This window comes from Aotus nancymaae, unplaced genomic scaffold (genome assembly GCF_030222135.1).
Source record: "Aotus nancymaae isolate 86718 unplaced genomic scaffold, 86718_ANA_hifiasm-v0.15.2.pri h1tg000009l, whole genome shotgun sequence".
Lineage (NCBI taxonomy): Eukaryota > Metazoa > Chordata > Mammalia > Primates > Aotidae > Aotus > Aotus nancymaae.
In genome coordinates this window covers 7,748,539-7,754,352 of record NW_026988420.1, presented here as the reverse complement: position 1 = coordinate 7,754,352, position 5,814 = coordinate 7,748,539, and the positions used below count along the sequence as shown (strand labels likewise).

The window sequence follows — 5,814 nt, the reverse complement described above, 5'->3', positions numbered from 1 at the left end:
TTACTCAAATTTCTTCCATATTAACGATCCTAGTCATACACCTCCACACTCCCTGCTCTCCACCTGAGCACTTTTTGGACAGAATTCCCTTGATTCCAGTAACAGTGAACTTAATCATAAAACCTGGTGTGGGCATGTGATCCAAATCTAACCAATAATACAAAAGAAGATGCCTTCTAGAAGTTTCTGAAGGTAAATGGTCCCACTTTTGACACGTTAAGTTGCTAAACTTATAACAGCAATCGCATAAGTCTAAATTTATGTGAGATGGAATAAATCCTTGTTTATTTGTCACTATTTTTATTTCTTGTAGGCAAATATTTCTGTTACAATTATAAATTTGCATTTTTGTCATTATGTAAATCAGGGAGTTGCCAAATTATAGCGTGTGGGTCCAATCCAGTCCACTGCCTGTTTTTGTAAACAGATTTATTAGAATATAGCCACTCCCATTCATCTATATAGTTGATGGCTGCTTTCACACGTCCGCAGCAAGTTGAGTAGTTGCAACAGAAACCACATGGCCTGCAGAACCTAAACAAATTCCATCGGACCCATTATAGAAAAAATTTGCCAACACCTGCTCTAAAGAGTCATATGTGGAAATCAGTTTAAGTGGGATAAACTATTAGTTTTTTAAATAATATTTTAGTGCAGTCTTTCCCAAACTAGCCAAGCATATGAATCAGCTGTAGCCTTTGTCGTACTTATAAATTCTAAGGTCCTGACCTAAGTCTACTGAATCAAAATAGGCAGTGGAGAAACCTGGGAATCTGCATTATTAACAGTTTCCCCACAAGAATCTTTTGACCAGGCAAGTCTGAAAAATGCTGTTACAGATTGGTGTCATGAGAAGCTGCTTATCTGGTCCACCATTGAATTTATAACAAGCTCCTGCCTGTGGTTCACTGAAAGAGCCTCAATATGATCAGGATACGGAATAAGATTCCCTCAGATCACAAGAGGCTTGCTTATGAAATGAAATACAGTGAATTGGAAGATTTTGATGTAAAAAAAGTTGCATCAGCTCTGGAAATGAGAACCCTCTAATTAATTATTTGATCTTGGGCAAGTTTTTTTCTAGTACCTAAGATTCTCAACCGTAAAAACCTCAATAGGAGGGAATGTCACCAAGTTGCCTTTTGGGAAATATGAATGTCAGACTCAGAACTAGGAAGCACCTAAGGAAGAAAAACAGATATAGTTTATCTGTTTCTTGAAATTCTTATCTTCTTTTTTTTTTTTTTTTTTTTTTTTTGAGACAGAGTTTCGTTCTTGTTACCCAGGCTGGAGTGCAATGGCGCAGTCTCGGCTCACCGCAACCTCCGCCTTCTGGGTTCAGGCAATTCTTCTGCCTCAGCCTCCTGAGTAGCTGGGATTACAGGCATGCACCACCATGCCCAGCTAATTTTTTATATTTTTAGTAGAGACGGGGTTTCACCATGTTGGCCAGGATGGTCTCGATCTCTTGACCTCATGATCCACCCACCTTGGCCTCCCAAAGTGCTGGGATTACAGGCCTGAGCCACCGCGCCCAGCCCCGAAATTCTTATCTTCTTGATCAGGGTTCCTCAATCCTGGCTGAACATTAGACTCACCATAAAGCTTTGAAAACACTGGTGCTGTAGGTCTCACCCAAAGAGTCTGATTTCATTAACCGGGAGGAGAGCCTAGCCATTGGAATAAAAGCTTTCAGGTGATTCAGTGTGTTCAGTCAGATGGAGAATCTAGATGGTAATGGATTTTTTTTCTATTTCCTAGTCAAGGGTTATATATACATACTAGTTTCACCATTTGTGAAACACAATAAATAGGAGAAAGCAAGGTCAGTAGTTCTCAAACACTGGTGAGTCAGGAAGGCTGCAAAAAATTATGAGGAGACCCTGTTAAAAAATTAGCTCTGTAGGCTCCACCATTAGATTCTGCTATAGCAGCTCTAGGGCTGGGAAATCTATTTTTTAATTCCTCAGCTCCTCCTTACACTCAACTGGTTTAGGAACCATCAGGCCCAGTGATCTCTGACATTCCTTCCAACTTGTACAATGTGAGGTCTTGTGTTTAGTTATGTAAGAGTTAAGCCACAATTTTAAGAATATTTTATTTTATTTTATTTTTTAAAAACGTTGCAAATTCCTTTACTGTTATCTTCCCCAGCACCAGGAACATGTAGGGTCCGGTCTTTTTACTCCCTAACCCCTTTCCTGAAAAAGGTGCTACCTCCTTCCCAGACAGATGAGAGTGGGCAGGACTTCAGGCTGGATCCACCATTAGGCTCTCCCTCCCCCAGCCTGGAGCAAGGGAGGGCGGGGCGGTGATGGCTGGAGACGGATGGATGGGTGGTGGGCTGAGAAGAGGAAACTAGGAAGGGCTATTCCAGGCTCAGCCCTGCCCCTCCAGCTTTGCTTCTGGGTGTAGGGAAACAGGCATGACTGACCAGGGCGAGGGCTGTGCCCAAGTGGGCCACGGCCGCGCATCAGGTAGTCCAATAAACACCGTGGACTCCCAGCAAGGCTGCTGCCTGGTGTTTCGAGGCTGCTGTGGTCGCAGACACCCCACTGGCCTTGGCTCCCTGTCAACAAGCCGGGGGTGGGAGCAGGAGGGAGGAGCAGCCCCTGCCTTAGGAGCCTCACAGGCTGCACCAAGAGAGCAGCCAGCCTGGGGCTGGGGCTGCCAGGTCTCGAGGGTGGCTGATTCAAACGTCATAGATGCTTTGGTTGGGTGGCACCCCCTGGAAGAGGGTGTCTAGATCCCAGAGCAGTCCTGGGGGCCCTCGGGTTTCAGGGGTCACACCCCAGTAGGCAGGGCTGGTTGACGGTGGACACTGGGGACAGGAGGTAGGCGGTGGTGCCAAGGGCATTACCACATTGGGAGTATAGATAGGCAAATAGGAGGTAGGCAGCTGCCCCCAGAGGGAGGCCCTGTGTCCCCTACTGGACAGCCCCCCAGGAACTGAGGTGCCCTGTAGTAAGTCGAGAGGCCAGGCCCTAGGCTCTGGGGAGAGGGTGGAGGGCCCGATGGCTCCCCCCTGGGAAGCCTCCCCCTCCACTCTCATGGGGCCCGGAAGGGGGCAGAGGGGCCACAGAGGCCTCTCAGAGGAGGGCAGGGGTGGGGTGGGCACGGCTGCTTCCCCACTATTCTCCATGCCTGTAGGAATTGCGCTGCTCTGTGGAGCTAGCCCCGGCCAGGGTGCCCCCTAGCAGGGACCTGATGCTGAAGCCCTCGCTGGGTGGCGGCGGGGGACTGGGAGGCCGATAGGACCGGCCGCGCAGCACGTAGTGGCCCAGGTCCTTGGCGAAGGCTCCTCTTGCACCCCTGTTCTGCCAAGGCCTGCACAGGGCCGTGTTCTGCAGCCGTAGTGCCTCGGCTGGGATCAGGCTCACGTCGACTGCCCAGAAGTTGCCCTTGGCCTGGGGCTTTGCAGGGTCCTTGGGCACCCTGCGGAAGCATCGGTTGGAGGAAAGGTTGTGGCGAATGGAGTCTTTCCAGCCCTCGTAGTCTTCCCTGAAGAAAGGGAACACCGCCTGGACCTGACGGATGATCTGGGCCAGCTTCAGCCTGCGGGAGGGTCTGAATCACCAAGGCAATCATGGCCAAGTAGGTGTAGGGGGGCTTGTCATGTCGCAGGTACCTCTTCTTCCTCCTCTTGCGGGGGCTGGGAGGGCGACTTTGCCTCTGGGGGCCGCAGGCGGGTGCCGCTGCAGGGCCCCATGCAGGACTATAGACAGCGTGGGCAGGGGCCTGAAAAATATTTTAAAGAGGCGGTTTATACTTCAAGATTAAGATATCATAGCCGGGCGCGGTGGCTCACGCCTGTAATCCCAGCACTTTGGGAGGCCGAGGCGGGCGGATCACGAGGTCAAGAGATCGAGACCATCCTGGCCAACATGATGAAACCCCGTCTCTACTAAAAATACAAAAAATTAGCTGGGCATGGTGGCGCGTGCCTGTAATCCCAGCTACTCAGCAGGCTGAGGCAGGAGAATTGCCTGAACCCAGAAGGCGGAGGTTGCGGTGAGCCGAGATTGCGGTGAGCCGAGATTGCGCCATTGCACTCCAGCCTGGGTAACAAGAGCGAAACTCCGTCTCAAAAAAAAAAAAAAAAAAAAAAAAGATATCATAAAAGGGGTGTTATCTACCAATAGGAAAGGGCCTCAGTCAGGTTCTAGTTGACAAAAATTTGCTTTCCTGTTTGACCCTCTCAGAAAGAGCCGTAATGATGTGTCCGCACAGTTTAATTATTTGCCCTCAGGAGTACTTGAAGAGGTTCTTTCTTTGGCCTCTTTATTTGCAACTGTAAGGTCTAGTTGAAAAGAGCTAAACTACTTCTCTCAAATGAATTAGATGTAGTTTCTCAAACTATATATTATACACAGCAAATTGCAAGTGAAATAAAGTATGGCCACAATCTGGTCTTGTATTTACTATTAATCCCTTTAAATTCTGGTGTTAATAATTCCCTGCATTCATTCATTCTTTTGTTGATTTTTTTCATTCACTCAACAACGAATTTAAAGTTCCAAGTATGAGCCAGGTGCTCTAGGCCCTGGGGATACAGCAGCAAACATGAGTCTCCTTCCTTCCGAAGCTTACATTCTACTTGGGACAGCTGGTAATAAATAACTAAAGTATTACATGGTGTTAATTGTTAAGAAACACAACAATGAAAGACATAGAAAGGGAGCTAGAGGACAGTGTTATTTTATATAGGTAATTATGGAATGCTGCTCTCTTATGGTAATATGTTAGCAGAGACCTGAAGAAAGGTAGAGAAAAGTCACGGTGATACCTGGGGAAAGAGTATTAAACAGAGGAAACAGCCAGTGCAAAAGTCCTGTGGCAGGAATGTATTGGGTGTGATCTAGGAACAGCAAGTGGGTACAGTGGCTTGCATGGAGTGAGTAAGGGTGGAATGTTGGAAAATGGGCCAGAAAGCAGCAGCCCTTCATCATGGGAGTAGGGCTTGACAGGCCAACTTTAAAGGCTTTATATTTAACTCTTAGACTCAAGGGTGGATCCAGGATTCCTAGTGTCTGAAGCTTATAATCCTGAGACTTTCTATAAGTAAAAGAATACAAAATTAGCTGCAAATCTAAATACTTATTTGGAATAAAAAAATCACAATAATATCAGTTTTAAAAGATACTACGCATACCACAAAATCCAGGAAACCCCAAACCATAATAATTTTACTAATGAACTTTGACACCTCTCTGTATTACTTTTTTTTTTCTAAAGGTATAAACAAAGCTAGTTGCATTACTTTTTCCCTCTTCATTAGTTTACACTAAAATATCTTCGATTATTCATATTATTTTCTAATATTTTCTATAGGAAGAACTGAAGATAATTCAATCTTTCCTCTAGCTCGTTTGGGCAAAATTTACCTTTTTATTATTGATTTCATAGAAAAAATTTTCTTGAATTTTGTAACTCATTATTGCTAATGCTATGTATGGTTTTTAGAATTGTTGTCAATTTGAGAAAACTTTTTTCAATTTTCTTTCTTTCTATGACCATAAGATTTGTAAGCATTTCCTGTGTACCAGCTTCTGGCTGCATGTATTTCAAACCCTTCTTCTCCTCTACTAGCCACATATTTCTGGTATGATGAAGACAAGTTCCTGTCTTATAACCTCAGGCTCTGAACTTTAATGTCACAATGTAAATTGGTACAGAGGATGGTAGAAGCATTCCTGGAAGCCATTCCAACAGCAGGAAAATTTTTACATGGAAATAACTGTGAACCACAATAATACATCCTACTAACCCAAACTAGATGTTTCTGTAATTCAACTTCTTCTCTGGACCCCAAAG

General features: G+C 45.5%; 1 pseudogene; it reads right to left on the bottom strand.

The window, feature by feature from the left end:
• Positions 1–2,626: 2,626 nt before the first annotated feature.
• On the bottom strand, positions 2,627–3,709 carry LOC105709956 (forkhead box protein H1-like; annotated as a pseudogene).
• Positions 3,710–5,814: the final 2,105 nt, after the last annotated feature.